Raw genomic sequence first — 18825 nt, 5'->3', positions numbered from 1 at the left:
CAAGAAGCTCTTTAGTTCTTCTTCACCTTCTGCCATAAGGGTGGTGTCATCTGCATATCTGAGGTTATTGATATTTCTCCCAGCAATCTTGATTCCAGCTTGTGCTTCCTCCAGCCCAGTGTTTCTCATGATGTTCTCTGCATGTAAGTTAAATAAGCAGGGTGACAATATACAGGCTTGACATACTCCTTTTCCTATTTGGAACCAGTCTGTTGTTCCATGTCCAGTTCTAATTGTTGCTTCCTGACCTGCATATAGGTTTCTCAAGAGGCAGGTCAGGTGGTCTGGTATTCCCATCTCTTTCAGAATTTTCCAGTTCGTGGTGATCCACAGAGTGAAAGGCTTTGGCATAGTCAATAAAGCAGAAATAGATGTTTTTCTGGAACTCTCTTGCTTTTTCCATCATCCAGCGGATGTTGGCAATTTGATCTCTGGTTCCTCTGCCTTTTCTAAAACCAGCTTGAACATCTGGAAGTTCACGGTTCACATATTGCTGAAGCCTGGCTTGGAGAATTTTGAGCATTACTTAACTAGTGTGTGAGATGAGTGCAATTGTGCAGTAGTTTGAGCATTCTTTGGCATTGCCTTTCTTTGGGATTGGAATGAAAACTGACTTTTTCCAGTCCTGTGGCCACTGCTGAGTTTTCCAAATTTGCTGGCATATTGAGTGCAGCACTTTCACCACATCATCTTTCAGGATTTGAAATAGCTCAACTGGAATTCCATCACCTCCACTAGCTTTGTTTGTAGTGATGCTTTCTAAGGCCCACTTGACTTCACAGTCCAGGATGTCTCACTCTAGGTGAGTGATCACACCATCGTGATTATCTTGGTAATGAAAATCTTTTTTGTACAGTTCTTCTGTGTATTCTTGCCATCTCTTCTTAATATCTTCTGCTTCTGTTAGGTCCATACAATTTCTGTCCTTTATTGAGCCTATCTTTGCATGAAATGTTCCCTTGGTATCTCTAATTTTCTTGATGAGATCTCTAGTCTTTCCCATTCTGTTGTTTTCCTCTATTTCTTTGCATCGATCATTGAGGAAGGCTTTCTTATCTCTCCTTGCTATTCTTTGAAACTTTGCATTCAAATGGGTATATCTTTCCTTTTCTCTTTTGCTTTTCACCTCTCCTCTTTTTACAGCTATTTGTAAGGCCTCCTCAGACAGCCATTTTGCTTTTTTGCATTTCTCTTTCTTGGGGATGGTCTTGCTCCCTGTCTTCTGTACATTGTCACAAACCTCTGTCCATAGTTCATCAGGCACTCTGTTTATCAGATCTAATTAAAATAACTAGATTTAACTTTATTATTAAAATAACAATAAAGATTTAGGATATTACATAAACTTCACTGGTAAAGCAACAGCAGGATTTGGGAGAATTTGACTCCAATTTTGAAAGGAGTCTTACTGTAGGTAAAATGCCATCAAATAGCATTGCATGCTACAGAGAAATCATTCATGAAATGAAGAGCCAATCAATGCACAGACTTCACTGTTATCTTTAAAAATTGCCACAGTCACCCCAACATTCAGCAGCACACTGTGATCAGTCAGCAGCTATCAACATCAAGGTAAGACCCTCTACCAGCAAAAAGATTATGACTTGCTGAAGGCTCAGATGATGGTTAGCACTTTATTTTTTTACCAAAAAAATGTATTTTTAAATTAAGCTATGAGCATTGATTTTTTTTAAAAAAACATAATGCTATTGAATGCTTAATAGACTATTATGAAAGAAAGAAAGTGAAGTCGCTTAGTCATGTCCAACTCTTTGCGACCCCATGTAGCCTACCAGGCTTCTCCATACATGAGGTTTTCCAGGCAAGAATACTGGAGTGGGTTGCCATTTCCTTCTCCAGAGGATCTTCCCAACCCAGGGATTGAACCCAGGTCTCCCAAATTGTATGCAGACTCTTTGCCATCTGAGCCAGTTGGGAAGTCCTAATAGACTGTTATAGGGTGTAAATACAACTTTTATATGCACTGGGAAAACAAAAAATTCAGAGATTACCCATCTCCTTACTTTCGGTTTGTGTGCCTCTAGATCTGAAGTGAAGGGTTAGTCGCTCAGTTGTGCCCAGCTCTTTGTAACCCCATGTGCTGGGGCTCTCCAGGCTCTTCTGTCCACGGGATTCTCCAGGCAAGAATACTGGAGCGGGTTGCCATTTTCTTCTTCAGGTTAGATCTGAAGTGACTCTTTTTTCTCTTCTTGTGTTTCTTGAATCCCTATCATGTGAATGGTATTCTGCTTGATGTGGTCCTATAGGTCCCTTAAGTCATCCTCATTTTTTAAAGTTCTTTTTTTCCTCTTTGCTGCTCTCTTTGAGTAAGTCCCACTGCCCTGTCTTCCAAGTCACTGATTCTTTTTGATGCTTCTTCCAGTCTGCTGTTGAACCCCTCCAGTATATTTTCTGGTTCAGTTCTTGTATTCTGCAGGCCTGTGATTTGTTTGGTACCTTCTCGTGTTTTCTCTTTGCCGAAATTCTGCTGTGTTCATCCTTTCCTCTCCCAAATTCAGTGAGCATCCTCATGACCACTACTTTTAGACTTCTATTGGGTAAATTACCTATTTCTATTTCATTAAGGTTTTTCTGGGGTTTTATCTTGTTCTTTCATTTGGAAAATATTCCTCTATCTCTTCATTTTGTTTTGCTCTCTGTATTTGTTCCTATGTATTGATATTAGGCAAAATAGCTATCTCTCCCAGTCTTGAAGTAACAGACATGAGTAGGAGATAAAACAGCATTTAACCTGACCTAGCTTGGGTTGTCTTTTAGTCATTTGTGATTATCTAAGCAGCCTGATTTTTTTTGTGTGTGTGTGTGGTTTAGATTTTTTTTTAACTTTCTATTTTATATTGGAATATAGTCAGTTAACAATGTTGTAATAGTCTCAGGCAGACAGCAAAGGGACTCAGCCACACATATCCATGTATCCCTCCCCCTAACCACTTTCCCATCCAGGCTGTCACATAGCATTGAGCAGACTTCCCTGTGCTGTGCAGTAGGTCCTTATTGTTATCCATTTTAAATATAGCAGTGTGTACATGTCAATCCCAAACTCCCTAACTATGCCTTCCCCACATCCTTCCTCCCTGACCACCCTAAGTTCATTCTCTAAGTCTGTGAGTCTGTTTCTAAGCAGCCTGTCTTTTTTTTCTTGTTAGGTGCCAGTTTTTGAGGGTGTCAAGAACTTTCTGGTTTTTCAGACCCCTGGGACCCAGAAATATAAAACTCTTTGCCACCAGAGTGAACCACTCAGTTGGTGTCCCCGTTAGGGCTTGCGTGTGTCTGCCAGCTTTGGGGGAGGGTCACAGGAGCAATGCAAGGGCAGGGTACTTGCCCAGCCAGGTTTGGCAAGACTGTAGGCACCCACCCAACTGGCTTTGGTGGGACTACAGAAGTGGTACAGGGGTGAGGCACTTGCTTGGTCAGCTTTGGTGGGGCCAAGGGAAAGTCTCAGGTGCCAGACGTCCCCCCTGGAGCTAGCAGGTCAGAGGCAGGGTGCAGAAAACGTGTCTGCCAAACTCATGTTAGCAAGGTAGAAGGAGAAGCAAAAAGGGTGCCCACCAGTGCCTGTGTCCCCAGAGAGCATCCCAACAGGTTCCTGCCCCTCCAGCAGATGCTTAAGGATTACCAAATATATCTTCTTCACAAATGGTCTAGGCATCTTTCAAGCGGCTGCTTTTGTGCTAGATCCCAGGCAAGTGAGTTTGAGTATGATCTCTCTAAGAGAGAAATCTCCATTCCCTATAGGCCCATAGTTCTCCTGAACAGAGCCCTGTTGGTTTTTAAAATCAGGCATCCTGGGAGCTGTCTCTCCAGTTCAGGTCCCAAGGGCTAGTGGGCACAGAGCCCTCACTCCTCATGGATAAGCAGTATGTTTGTGAGATCCCTCCTGCTTGTGGGTCACCATACTGGGGTGGGGTTTGGGGAACATGATGACTGCCCAGCCAGCCCATCTTGATGTGGCCCTTTGTTGTAGAGGAGCTGATCTACTACCATTGGTTACCAGTGAGATATTTTCTTCTGTAAATTTCCTATCTCTAGCTGTGGTCTTTCATTCTTAGAGAAGTCCCTTTAGCATTTATTGTAAAGCTGGTTTTCTGGTATCGAACTCTTAGCTTTTGTTGTTTAATCTCTAAGTCATGTCTGACTCTTTTGTGACCCCATGGACTGTAGCCTGCCAGGCTCCTCTGTCCATGGGATTTCCCCAGCATGAATACTGGAGTGGGTTGTCATTTCCTTCTCCAGAGAAAATCCAATTTTCCCTACCCAGGTGGATTCTTTACCACTGGGTCACCAGGGAAGCCTTCTTTTAGCTTAAACTATCTTATTTTCAAACCTGAATGATATCCTTGTCAGGTAGAGTATTCTTGATTGTAGGATTTTTCCTTTCATGACTTCAAATATATCATGCCACTGCCTCCTGACATGTATAGTTTCTGCTGAAGAGTCAGCTGATGCTTTATGAGAATTTCATTAGGCATAACTAGTTGGTCTAACCTTGGAGCTTTTAATAGTCTCTCTTTAACTTTTGACATTTTGAGATTTTGTCTTGGTGTGGACCTCTTGGGACACTCTGTCCTTCCTGGATCTGGATTTCTGTTTCCTTTCCCATATTACGGAAGTTTTCAGCTATCATTTCTTCAATTAAATTTTCTGCCCCTTTCTCTCTCTCTTCTATTTCCCTATCCTGCAAATGATAGTATACTTGATATTGTCCCAGTGAAGTGAACTTGCTCAGTCGTGTCCGACTCTTTGCGACCCCATGGACTGTAGCCTACCAGGCTCCTCCCTCCAAGGGATTCTCCCTCCATGGGATTTTCCAGGCAAGAGTACTGGAGTGGGTTGCCATTTCCTTCTCCAGGGGATCTTCCTGACCCAGGGATTGAACCTGGATCTCCTGCATTCCAGGCAAACGCTTAACCTCTGAGCCACCAGGGAAGCCCAATTGTCCCAGAGGTCTTTTAAACTATTCTAATTTTTTTAATCCTTTTTTTTTCCTTTTGCACTTTGGGGATCCCCACTACTCTGTCCTGCAGTTCACTGATTTGTTCCTTCATATCACCTATTCTACTGATGATTCCTTCTGGCATGTTTTTAATTTCAGTTGTTGTATTCTTCAGCTCTGTTTTCCTTTATACTTTCTGACTCTTTGTTGTGCTTCTCACTGTGTTCATCCATTCTTGAGTTTGTTGAGGCTCTTTATATTCATTACCTTGAACCCTTTATGGAGTAGATTGCTTATCTCCAGTTCTTCTAGGGTTTTATCTTATTCCTTCCTTGTAACATATTTTCCTTTTGCCTCCTTTTGCCTAGCTCTGGTTTTATTTTTTGTATTAGACAGGTCAGTTACATTTCCCAGTCTTGGAGAAGTGGCCTCGTGCAGCAGTTGTCCTGCAGGAGCCAGCAGCACACTCCCTCAGGACACCAAAATTATACGCTCTAGTGGTACCACCTGTGTGGATTGCCAGAGTCCTCCTATTTTGGCAGGGCAGACTACTGTGGGCCCACAGTAGGTGGGGCTGGTCCCTGGCGCAGGTGGCTGCCAGGGGATCCTGAATTGGGGGTAGGTCCCAGGGCTGGTTTCAGCCCATTCATGGCAGGGCCATGTGCCAGTATGGTTGGCTGCTGAGGTTGGGTGGTTTTACAGCTAGTGCTGACCTGTTGATGGGTGAGGCTGGTTCTGGGCCTGCTGATGGGCAGGGCTGTGTCCCAGAGTGGCTGACGGCTCAGCCTGAGGGGTTCTGGGACTTGTGCCAACTAGCTGGGGGATAGGGAAGAGTCAGTGCTAATGAACTAGAGGGAGGGCTCCCAAATGGCACTTGCTAGCCCTGGTGTCCTAGTGGTAGAACAGGCGCCTGTAAATGGCTGCCACTGTAATATTTTTTCTTGGGGGGTGTCCCAGTTGTCTCCTGCCTCTTCAGGAGGCTCTCCAAGATCAGCAAGTGGGTCAGACCTAGGCTCCTTTCAAATGGCTGCTTCCTTGCTGGATCTAAGAGTATGTGGTATTTTGTGTGCACCATTCCCAAGGCCTCTAGTTCCCCTGCATGCTGGCCTTCAAAGCCAGAGATTCTGAGGGCTGGTCTTCCTGGTGTAGGCTCCCCAGGGTGGGGGCCCTGATGCAGGCAGGACTCAGACTCCTCGCTCCTTGGGGAGAACCCCTTCAACTGTGCTTATCCTACCGTTTGTGGGTCACCTGCGCAGGGGGTGTGGGTCTTCTCTATCTGTCCTCTTGTATTGTTGTTCATTCTCTGTATCTTAGTTGTGGAAAACCTTTCCTGCTAGTCTTCAGGTCGTTCTCATTGTTACCCTAGTTGGAGTGCCTGTTGGAGGAGGTGAGTTCAGGGTCTTTCCACTCCACCATGTTGGCCACTCCCTTAGAAAACTGTTTTCCTGAAAATAAGTTACTCAGTGGGAAAAGCGTACCACTGATGATCAGCTAGTAATATAAGGATGGGACTGCTTTGTCCACCACCATGACCCCTAGGTAGGTGATCAGGCATTGTCTTCATCAAGGGTCACTGTTACTGCAGCCGCTTCCTGGAACTTCAGGAGACTTTTCCTTTTGACACTCAGATCTCTGGACAGAAATAACACTATGTTGAGGCTTCCAGGGCCCGTCTGATGCCCTGTTGTGATCAGGTGATTGGATTCCCCAGATGCAGTCCAGTTCTAGGAATGGTAGAAGCAGAGCTCACCTGGGGAACTTTGGCCTGGGTGGATCTTGGAGGGGAGAGCTGCACTCTTGATGCACAGAAGTTGGGGATATCTGCACCCCCACTTTAACAGTTACCTGGCACCTCTAAGCCAGAGGGCTGTCTATTGCCTCCATTCTGCATCCATCTGTTGGGGGTTCCCTCTTCCCCACACATCGACTCTCCCTCTCTCTGCTCTGAAAGTAGTAATCATTGTGCTATCATCTTTCAGCTTCTAAAATACTGTTGCCATCAACTCCTCTTCTGTTTTGTTTGGACACAGCTGCTTGTGCCTTAATAAATGTTATTTTGCTCTCCTTTTAGAAAAACTTGGAAGGGAGTGGAAATAAATGCATGAGTTTTTAAAATAAATTTTTGAAAATATTTATGTATTTGGCTGTGTCGAGGCTTAGTCGTGTCGTGTGGGATCTTTTGCTACAGCCTATGGACTCACTAGGCGTGGCGGGCAGGCTCAAGAGTGTTCAGGTTCAGTAATTGTGGCCTGTGGGCTTAGCTGCTCTGAGGCATGTAGAATCTTAGTTCCCCAACCAGGGATCGAACTTGCATCCCCTGCATGGCAAGGCGAATTCTTAACCACTGGACGACCAGGGAAGTCCCCATAAATGCAAGTTTTGATCCTTCTTCTTTAATGGCATGTCCCAAACTGCTTTTTTAATAAACACTTAAAAACAATATCATATATGTTACTACATTTTTGACTGCTATGTAGCATCCCACAGTAGAAACACTTAATAAATCATTTAACCATTTACTTTGTTGGTTATAGGTTATTTCATACTTTTTACTACTATTAGCATCACTGAGGTGAACAATCTGATACAGACATCTTTGAGCACATTCAGAATTATGAGAAAGCTGCCGTCTGTGGGGTCGCACAGAGTCAGAAGTGACGCAGCAGCAGCAGAGAATAGCTAGGGCACCCTGGATATCCTTTGTAAGTATTTGGATGTGTTCAACTGCTTCAGTCATGTTCGACTCTTTGCAACCCCGTGGACTGTAGCCCACCATGCTCCTCTCTGTCCACGGGATTCTCCAGGCAAGAACACTGGAGTATATTGCCATTTCCTTCTCCGGGGAGATAGATTTTGCCAAATTGCCCCAAGAAATGCTGTATTAATTTATCTCCTACATCAGTTGTGAAACTTCCTGTTTTTCTTGCCTATACTTGGCACAACCATATCATCATGAGGTGATTCCTTGCCAATTGGATAGGCACAGTTTGATATGTATAGTTTTAATTTGCACATCTGGATGTTCATTCTTATTGTACTTTGGAGTGACATTTTGTATACATGTGTAGCTTGAAGGGTACTTGAAACCTGGGTGATATGTTGGGGGAACCGTGGGCTGATTCAACCTCCGCCCACACCGCACACTTGTGCCCCGTCCCCCAGTGTGCTCCTGGCCTGCTTCCTAGAAGGACAAGTAAGCACCAAAGAAGACAGTGGTTCAGGGGACTCTCAGTGGGTTACGACTTCCCATGGCCCCTGTGACCTTTCAGAGTGAGAGCCAAGAGCTCACAGCAGTAGATCCTGGGATCTGAGAAAACTTTTTGGCGTCTAGTGTTCTGGAGATTCTTCTGGCATTCTTCTTGCTGAGGTCTGTGGGAGCCCCTAAGGAAAACCTTTCACCTGCTGAGAACTTAGCCATCTGTGGGAAGGAGAACTCACCTGCTACCGTCTCAGTGAGTGTTTGGAAGGTTCCTTTTCAGGGTAACCCTCTTGGCCACTCCAATGGCTTACATGCTTCTGCCAGATTCTACTTTCAGAAACACCCTTGTTATCTTGTCATCCCCATCATCTGGGGTGAAACCCAGCTCTCCTTAACTTGATACTTTTCAGAGTTAAAACAAAAATTGGTCTCTGTCCTTTATTCACCTTTCAGCCCCTGCTGCCTACCCCCAAGAAGCCTCCAAACCCACCTTGCACTGCTGCTAATGTCCTTTCTTCTCTGTTCTCCAAATCCTGCTCACCTCTTAATGCCCAGTATGATCAGAAGTCATGGATAGATTTGGGCATTTATACATATATATATATATATATATATATATATATATATATATAAAATAAGTGGTGCATGAGAGATCACCTCACCCACAGGCACTCCTGTCTCTCACCACTCCCTTTCCAGAACGGATGACCAAATGCCATCCAGTGGAGTTCCCAGGCTTCTGATCTCCCTGTGCTTTGTTATAAATCATGAAGGCTTTGTCTGATTAATCCCATGATTAACTGAACAAAGGCCAGTAAAAGATTCATACGATACAAGCTCATACTTGTCCAGCGCTTGTTTTAGTATGTGCTCTCTGTATATCTTTTGAATAAATTGATAGAGATGGAAAGGTTTTGTCTTCTCTCCTAAGACCTGCACAACTGCTTAGAAGTAAAGGTCAGTTCCTAGGATTTTACTTTCCAGATCATCTAGTTTCACATGGAAACCTTAGGGAGTTACCCAAAGGAAAGGTGATCATCCCAATCAACCATCACTGACACCTAAGAGCTGTGTTACTTATGGCGACTGTGATGCCACAAGATTATACACATTAAGCGAAACTGAGGTTTGGCCTCAGGTTTGGTAGGCTTCAGCCTTACCCATTTCTGCAGAGTCATCATGAGCCAGGTATGGGCATCCACAACTGTAGCCATTCAGAGCAAGGTCTGGGAGTGGCTGCCCCTCTTTTTGAAATTGTGGGTGTCACAAGTAGGTATGTGATTGAACCATGAGATGAAAATAATTCATCCCTTCTTTTTATATTTTGTTAAGACAGCATCCCACAGTCTTCCTGGGCTAACAGCTAGGGTTGTGTTCCCAGAATGGAAAAGCCAAATGGCCAGGGCAAAATGCTGGATGGTTATTCCTTGACAGGCATATGCATTTATGAGTTTCAGTGTGAGTGTAAGTTTGTGTGTGTGTGTGTGTGTGTGTGGTATGGTAAGTGATTAGAAACAGCCTTGTTTTTTGCTTAGGTAGACCACTTGGATTGTTCCACATGGATAGAAATAGAGATTCCCTTTTTAGGTTGCTCATATGACCCCTGATTCTTTCTCAGATAAAAGTAAGGGAAGAAATCAAGCTTCATAGAAGCAATCTTCTCTGAAGGCTGATCCCAATTTTGTTACAAACTCCTCATCTGTAACACAGGGCTTCCCCTCACTGGCCTGCCACTGTGGCCAGAATGAGTGCACATGAGCATCCTTTCTAGAATCTGGGTCTCCAGAAGCTTCATTTCAGCTATAACCTATTCCCTTAGCCAAGAACCCATGAGCCTTTTGGGGATTATCTTGTGTTTTATAGCTGCTGGTTGCTCAGCTCTCTCTAATGCCAATATTGGTCTGGCCTGGACAAAAGCAGGCTTGCTAAATGACACTGTGAAAGCATATGAGCATAAGGGAGGTACTGCTGCCTCTTACTGTGCTGGCCTGGCTACAATTCATAAATGAAACTATAAAGTCTCTTTTTCTCTCTCTGTATGTTTATATGTATAAATATGTGTGCTGTAGATGTGTGTGTATTTTCTACCTCTAGATGGTATTCCTAAAATTAACTTGGAAAACGGGCTTTATTTAATTAGTTTAAGAAAAATTAAGTGCTTATATAAGTCAAACTCTCAGAAACATCATAGAAACTAGCCCAAATGTTTCTCAAGTTCATATGATCTAAAATAATCTTTAGTAAATAAAAGCTAGTTTAAGTTTGTTGGGTATGTTAGTAAACATATCTTGTGCCACATTGAAAATTTTACTATGAAAATTATGTTTCTAAAAAATATATTAAATGTAGTTTTACATTTTAAAATAAGTTGAATGAGTTTTCATATCATAAGTGTGTGCTCAGTTGTCCAGTTGTGTCCGAGTCTGTGCGACCCCATGGACTCCTGCCAGGCTCCTCTGTCCATTGGATTCTCAGACAGGAATACTAGAGTGGGCTGCCATTACCTTCTCCAAGGCATCTTCCTAACCCAGGGATCCAACCCACAGCTCCTACTGCCTCTCCTGCATTTCAGGTGGATTCTTTACCCCTGAGCCACTGGGGACCTTTCCCAATATCAAAAGTAAGCTGGTACAAATTAAAAGTTGGCTTTTTCACTGTTAAAGGGAAAAAGTTTTATTGAACTATCGGTCCCATAGTGAAAGGTTTTTCTTTACCTTTTAAAATGATCTGCCTAGAAAACAAACATCTTGAGACTCGTTAAAATAATCACTTGTATTGTATGTTGTCTTTGATTTCATAAGTAAAACTAGTCCTCTCAATAGTAAATGAGGTAAGTTTTGCTCAGAATATATAACCTTCCATATTTGCTTGAGAAGTCTTTGTCACTTTGGTTTAGTAGATAACTAAGTATTGTTTCACAGTGACCTGTGATTCTATTTGACTGTTTTTAAACCTTTTGTTATTTTTTACAAATGTCCCCAAAATCAGATTCTAAAGGAAATCTTTTGACCTAAACTAACTTTGGGATCTTTTGAAGGGTTCCTGGAACACCTTAAAAAATTTATTCTCTCTCATATGAAAAGATATTAATTAGATTTATTTGATATATTAAGTTACATGGGAAGCATTGTCAGAAAAGAAGTAACACTAAGCTTTTTAATGTTGTATTTATGTTAGTATGTATTATGTGTTCTAAAAATTGCATGAAATTCCTAAAAATCTGAAATGCTTTAGTAATTCCAGTTATTATCTTAAAATGTGTGTTTCACAGAAATAACAAAATTTCCATATCAATCACATTGTAATGAAATCTAATGAGATCTTTAACCATGGTTATTTTAAGTCTTTTGTTGTTTACAGATAGTTCTTATTTTACTTGGATGCTTTTGCAAAAGTATTCCAACAAAATGTTTCATCTTCAGAGAAATTCATAAAAGAGAATCTCACAAGTGCTCTAGAATACCGATTGTAATAACTTTCGATCATACCACCAAACTGGGTAAGAATTTTCAGAACTCTAAGGAAAAATTAAATTCATAAAATTGCTAACAAAAGATCAACAAGAATTAATTATGTAGGACTCAATGAATTAATAAAGAGCATTATAATTTTTGATGACTTTTTGTTTGAAATGTTGCTGGTTTGCTTACGTTTTGTTCTTCCAGATTTAAGGAAACCTGTTCTCTTTCTCTTGAAGTGATTGACAAGTTAATCAATTATACCTTTGCGAAGAAAGATGAAATATTTACTTTTTCTCCCTACCTAACCCCTTCAAAATTCAGAAACTCTTGAGAATTCTTTCCATGGTAATATAGTTTGAGTAAGTTCAATAAGAATCTGTTCTCCTTAGAACACAATAATATTGGACATTTTTGACTAGTAGTGGTCATGCTCAGTTCCTCAGTCGTGTCCAACTCTTTGCGACCCCATGGACTGTAGCCCACCAGGCTCCTCTGGCCATGAAATTTTCCAGGCAAGAAAACAGGAGTGAGTTGCTGTTTCCTTCTCCAGGGGAACTTCTTGACCCAGCCATTGGACCTGAGAATGTCATATTTAAAAGAGATGTATAAAGGCTCAAATATGACCAGACAACTTTAAGGAGCTGCTTGAAAAAGTTGACCTGTTACCTTGCTTACAGGTTTCCCAGCAACCTTACCAGGTGAGTAAGGAAAATAACTTCCTGGCAGACTCAGGAACCTCAAGAAGAAAGTAATTTACCCAAACAGTTGGTATTGCAGGCTTCCCAGGAGACACAGTTGTAAAGAATCTGCCTGCAATGCAGGAGATGCCAGCTTGATCCCTGGGTCAGGAAGATCCCCTAAGGAGGAAATGGCAATGAACATCAACAACATAGCTGATTCACTTTGCTGTACAGCAGAAGCTAACACATTGTAAAAAGCAACTATATGCCAACAGAAATTAATTTTTTTAAAAAACTTAATACTTTAAACATGAAACCTTTCTTTTTCTTCTCTTTCTTCCCTCTACTCTGGCAATGGCCTGGAAAGATGATGCCATCATCCATATTTCCAAGACCATTGCTAAAGGGAGTACGTTTTCAGACTGCTGGATCTGTCATTTTAAAAAAACTCTTGTCTGTTCATGATGCCAGGGTCACCCTGATCCATTTCTTTGTCTCTGTTAACAACCCCAAACTTGGGAAACCTTGTGTCCAGGCTGTCCGCAAAAAAAATTGTACATGAGGAAAGGGTAAAACTGCCTAGGTGATCTGCAGACCCTTTTACTAGCCTCCATGGCTGTCACCTTTCAAATGGGAATTACCAGGAGGCATTCAGTGTTCAAGACTTCCTTCCTTTGAAGGAATGTGTAAGTGTAAATGGTTAGAAGTAAATGTAAATGAGGCTATGATCAGGAACCTTTCCTTTACTGTTGAAAGTATTACAGAATCTGCTGCTAAAGCAATAGCTGCCCAAGAAAACTCCTTAGACTCTCTAGCCAAAGTTGTTTTTGATAACAGGATAGCCCTTGATCTTTTTTATTTATTTATTTATTATTGAAGGATAATTGCTTTACAGAATTTTGTTGTTTTCTGTCAAACCTCAACATGAATCAGCCATAGGTATACATATATCCCCTCCCTTTTGAACTTCCTTCCCATCTCCCGCCCCATCCCACCCCTCTAGGTTGATACAGAACCCCTGTTTGAGTTTCCTGAGCCATATGGCAAATTCCCCACTTTTTAAAATAGCAATCTATTTTACATATGGTAATGTAAGTTTCCATGTTACTCTTACTCTCTCACCCTCTCACCCTCTCCCCATGTCCATAAATCTGTTCTCTATGTCTGTTTCTCCATTGCTACTCTGTAAATATTCCTCAGTACCATTTTTCTAGATTCCGTATATATGTGTTAGAATATGATATTTCTCTTTCTCTTTCTGACTTACTTCACTCTGTATAATAGGTTCTAGGTTCATCCACCTCATTAGAACTGACTCAAATGCATTCCTTTTTATGATTGAGTAATATTCCATTGTGTATATGTACCACAAATTCTTTATCCATTCATCTATTAATGGACATCTAGGTTGCTTCCATGTTCTACCTATTGTAAATAGTGCTGCAGTGAACAATGGGATACATGTGTCTTTTTCCCCTGATCATCTTTTAACTGAGCAAGGAGATATCTGTGCTTTGACCAATACCACCTGCTGCACTCGGATTAACATTTCTGGGGAAGTAACTTAGTTACACATGATCAATTACGTAAGATCACTGAGCAAGCCACTTGGCTTAAAAAGCTGACTCCTTCAGTGATTCTTTCTTGGACAGATTTGACTTTGGTTTAGGTCTTGGGGACCATGGCTCTACTGTGTGTTGTGTGGGTGTGCGCGCGCACACATGCACACACTCGGTCACTTAGTTATGTCTGACTCTTTGTGACTCCATGGACTGTAGCCTACTGGGCTCCTCTGTCCATGGGATTTCCCAGGTAAGAATACTAGAGTGGGTTGCCATTTCCTCCTCCAGGAGATTTTCCCCACCCAGGGATCGGATCTGCTTCTCTTGCATCTCCTGCACTGAGTGCACTCCAAACATTGAGAGTTATTGTGCTTATTGCAATCATAATCATTTCCATGAGTGCACTGTATTCTCTCAAAAGTTTTAAATACATTTTCCCAGCTGCTAACGACCAAGCAAATGATCTCCCTAAGACTGGAATGTTGGAAAAGAAGGAAAGAGAATAACCAGACAAGTATCATGAACTTGAAGCCATGACCTATGACTGTCATGGGGATTAAACAAAAAAAATTGTTGAGCTCTGGACACCACACAAAGGACCCACAGAAGTTGTGACCTGTAGCCAAGAGTGGTGCTTAGATCTTGCCTAGATGCCTTAGATCTTGATCACATCTCTCAGTTAAACTGTTTGATCAAAAGAGGGGAATTGTTAAAAACAAAAACAAAACAGGCCTCAAATGCAGTCACTTGTGCTCAGCCCTCATCATCAGATGAAGATTTCGTACCTCACCTAATTGGAGTTTCAACCTTCCCCAAGAATGTAATCTTAACCAGTCAGTCTGGAATTTCCTGGCCAGCACCAGTGAGGTAATATGCCTCATAGACCCTTTTGTCCCCTCGAAGAAAGTGACACTGCTCAACATCATCGTTTTTCATTTGTTTATGGTTTCCTTGTCCAACTCCCTCTCTACCTTTCAGAACTTTTCTGCTTGCTAGGTGGATTTCTGCTTTGTGTGTGAATCATTTGAAAAGGCAATTATATCTTCAAATCTGTGAAGTGGAGCTTTGTTTTTTAACATAGGATACTATACTTGATGGGGTTTTGAAAATAACTACTTTCTTGAAATATAATTCAAGTACCATAAAATTCACATTTTTAAAGTGCGCAATTTAGTGGTATTGTATATTCACAAAGTTGTTTAACCATCACCACTATCCAATCCCAGAAAATTGTCATTACTCCTAAAAGAAACCTCATACCCATTAGGATTCATTCCTTATTCCCCTCATCCCCAGCCTGTAGAAACCTCTAATCTACTTTGTTTCTGTGGATTTGCTTATTATGAACATCTCATAAATAAAATCATACAACATCTGGCCTCCAGTAGCTGGATTTCTCCATTAGCATGATGTTTTTAAGGTTCGTCCACATTGTAGCAAGTATCCATACTGTGTTCCTTTTTATGCCCAGATAATATTCCGTTGTGTGGATAGATTATATTATAGATCATAATCATTCTTTGTCCATTCATCAGTTGATGGACATTTTGGTTGTTTCCACTTTCAACTCTTCTGACTAAAGCTGCTCAGGTCAGTTTAGTTGCTCAGTCGTGTCCGACTCTTTGAAACCCCATGAATCACAGCACGCCACACCTCCCTGTCCATCACCAATTCCTGGAGTTTACTCAGACCCATGTCCATCAAGCCAGTGATGCCATCCAGCCATCTCATCCTCTGTTGTCCCCTTCTCTTGCTCCCAATCCCTCCCAGCATTAGGATCTTTTCCAATGAGTCAACTCTTCGCATCAGGTGGCCAAAGTATTGGAGTTTCAGCCTCAGCATCAGTCCTTCTGATGAACGCCCAGGACTGGTCTCCTTTAGGATGGACTGGATGGATCTCCTTGCAGTCCAAGGGACTCTCAAGAGTCTTCTCCAACACCACAGTTCAAAAGCATCAATTCTTTGGTGCTCAGCTTTCTTCACAGTCCAACTCTCACATCCATACATGACCACTGGAAAAACCATAGCCTTGACTAGACGGACCTTTGTTGGAAAAGTAATGTCTCTGCTTTTGAATATGCTATCTAGGTTGGTCATAACTTTCCTTCCAAGGAGCAAGCGTCTTTTAATTTCATGGCTGCAATCACCATCTGCAGTGATTTTGGAGCCCCCCAAAATAAAGTCTGACACTGTTTCCACTGTTTCCCCATCTATTTCCCATGAAGTGATGGGACCAGATGCCATGATCTTAGTTACTCTCCTCTTTCACTTCATCAAGAGGCTTTTTAGTTCCTCTTCACTTTCTGCTATAAGGGTGGTGTCATCTGCATATCTGAGGTTATTGATATTTCTCCCGGCAATCATGAGTCCAACTTGTGCTTCTTCCAGCCCAGCTTTTCTCATGATGTACTCTGCATATAAGTTAAATAAGCAGGGTGACAATATACAGCCTTGACATACTCCTTTTCCTATTTGGAACCAGTCTGTTGTTCCATGTCCAGTTCTAACTGTTGCTTCCTGACCTGCATATAGGTTTCTCAAGAGGCAGGTCAGGTGGCCTGGTATTCCCATCTCTTTCAGAATTTTCCACAGTTTATTGTGATCCACAGAGTGAAAGGCTTTGGCATAGTCAATAAAGCAGAAATAGATGTTTTTCTGGAACTCTCTTGCTTTTTCGATGATCCAGCAGATGTTGGCAATTTGATCTCTGGTTCCTCTGACTTTTCTAAAATCAGCTTGAACATCTGGAAGTTCATGGTTCACGTATTGCTGAAGCCTGGCTTGGAGAATTTTGAGCCTTACTTTACTAGCGTGTGAGATGAGTGCAACTGTGCTCAAACACAAAAATGCTGCTATTTGTGTGCAAGTTTTTGTATCGACATATTATCAATTATCTTGGGTTATCTTGGGTACAAACCTAGGAGTGAAATTGCTGTGAAATATGGTGACTCTAAGTTTAATTTTTATTTTTTATTTATTTATTTTTAATTTATTCATTTTTGGCTGTACTGGGTCTTCGTTGCTGCACGAGGACTTTCTTTAGGTGCAGCAAATGGGGCTCCTCTTCATTGTAGTGCACAGGCTTCTCAATGCAGTGGCTTCTCTTGTTGCAGGTCACAGGCTCTAGGGCGTGCAGGTTTCAGCCGCTGCAGCGCACGGGCTCGGGAGCTGTGGTGTACAGGCTTAGTTGCTCCACGGCATGTAGGATCTTCCCAGACCAAGGATCAAACCTGTGTCCCCTGCATCGGCAGACTGATTCTTAACCACCAAACCACCAGGGAGTCCCTAAGTTTAATTTTCAATAAACTGTCAAGCTGTGTCCCAAATCAACCCTAACTATTTTATAACTTATATGTTCCCCTTAACAATGGATCATGACTGTATTCTCTTGTCCATATGTAGAAGTGTGCATCACTAGTTTGAGTGAATGGATAGTATTGTTTTAGCCAGCTAAATATCAACATCAGAGCATATTTGGAGAATTCTCTTTTGTTGGACATTTAATGATTCTATGAAACAGATTTTGAGCATCTTCTTTGCAACCCCACCAGGGAGGTGACACTCTCCCAGGTATATCCAGAGCACTTTTTATATATAGCATATATCCCTATATATGGTCTTTTCACAAGCCACCCATAGCTTCCCCTATCTATTTTATCTATTACATGGTGAACTCCTCTGGGCACTAGAACATGTCTTAAATGTACCTTTGTATCCATACCTCCCAGCACAGAGCCAAATATTTGATAGATGTTTGCAGAATGAATGAATAAAGGGAATAATGAATAGATGGAAAGATGGATGGTTAGAGTCAGGGACGATGAAGAGACAGTGTTCCTTTACCATAAGAACATTCTGTCCAAAGATCCCTGCCTGGAGACGTAGTGAGACCCAGACCCTGGAGGTGTGCAAAAGGAGGCTGAGTTAATTGTCAGGAACACTGTAAAGTTAATCCAGCTATCAAAAGGGAAACAGGATGAAATTTAAGATGCTTCCAAAGTGGAAAGCATGGAATTCTATGAAACAAAAACCTGGGGAAGCTAAGAGATTTGCCATATGTTCTCCAACTGGAAAGCTGCAGGGCTAGGAGTCACTCTGAAAGTTTTTGAGTTGTTCTGAGGACCACAGACCAAAGCGTCAGTTCAGTCAGTTCAGTCACTCAGGCATGTCTGACTCTTTGTGACCTCATGGACTGCAGCATGCCAAGCTTCCCTGTCCATCCATCACCAACTCCCAAAGCTTAATCAAACTCATGTCCATCAAGTCGATGATGCCATCCAACAATCTCATCCTCTGTCATCCCCTTCTCCTCCTGCCCTCAATCTTTCCGAGCATCAGGGTCTTTTCCAATGAGTCAGTTCTTCGCATAAAGTGGCCAAAGTATTGGAGTTTCAGCTTCAGTTTCAGCTTCCAATGAATATTCAGGACTGATTTCCTTTAGGATTGATTGACTGGATCTCCTTGCAGTCCAACTGTCTCTCAAGAGTCTTCTCCAACACCACAGTTCAAAAGCATCAGTTCTTCAGCACCCAGCTCTCTTTATAGCCCAATTCTCACATCCATACATGACCAGTGGAAAAACCATAGCTTTGACTAGACGGACCTTTGTTGACAAAGTAATACCTCTGCTTTTTAATATTCTGTCTAGGTTGGTCATAGCTTTTCTTCCAAGGAGCAAGCATCTTTTAATTTCATGGCTGCAGTGATTTTGGAGCCCAAGAAAATAAAGTCTCTCACTCTTTCCATTGTTTCCCCATCTATTTGCCATGAAATGATGGGACCAGATGCCATGATCTTCCTTTTCTGAATGTTGAGTTTTAAGCCAACTTTTTCACTCTCCTCTTTCACTTCATCAAGAGGCTTTTAGTTCCTCTTCACTTTCTGCCATAAGGGTGGTGTCATCTGCATATCTGAGGTCATTGATGTTTCTCCCAGCAATCTTGATTCCAGCTTGTGCTTCATCCAGCCC

This window comes from Oryx dammah, unplaced genomic scaffold, assembly GCF_014754425.2.
Source record: "Oryx dammah isolate SB20612 unplaced genomic scaffold, SCBI_Odam_1.1 HiC_scaffold_13, whole genome shotgun sequence".
NCBI lineage: Eukaryota > Metazoa > Chordata > Mammalia > Artiodactyla > Bovidae > Oryx > Oryx dammah.
Note: the sequence above shows the minus strand (reverse complement) of the source record.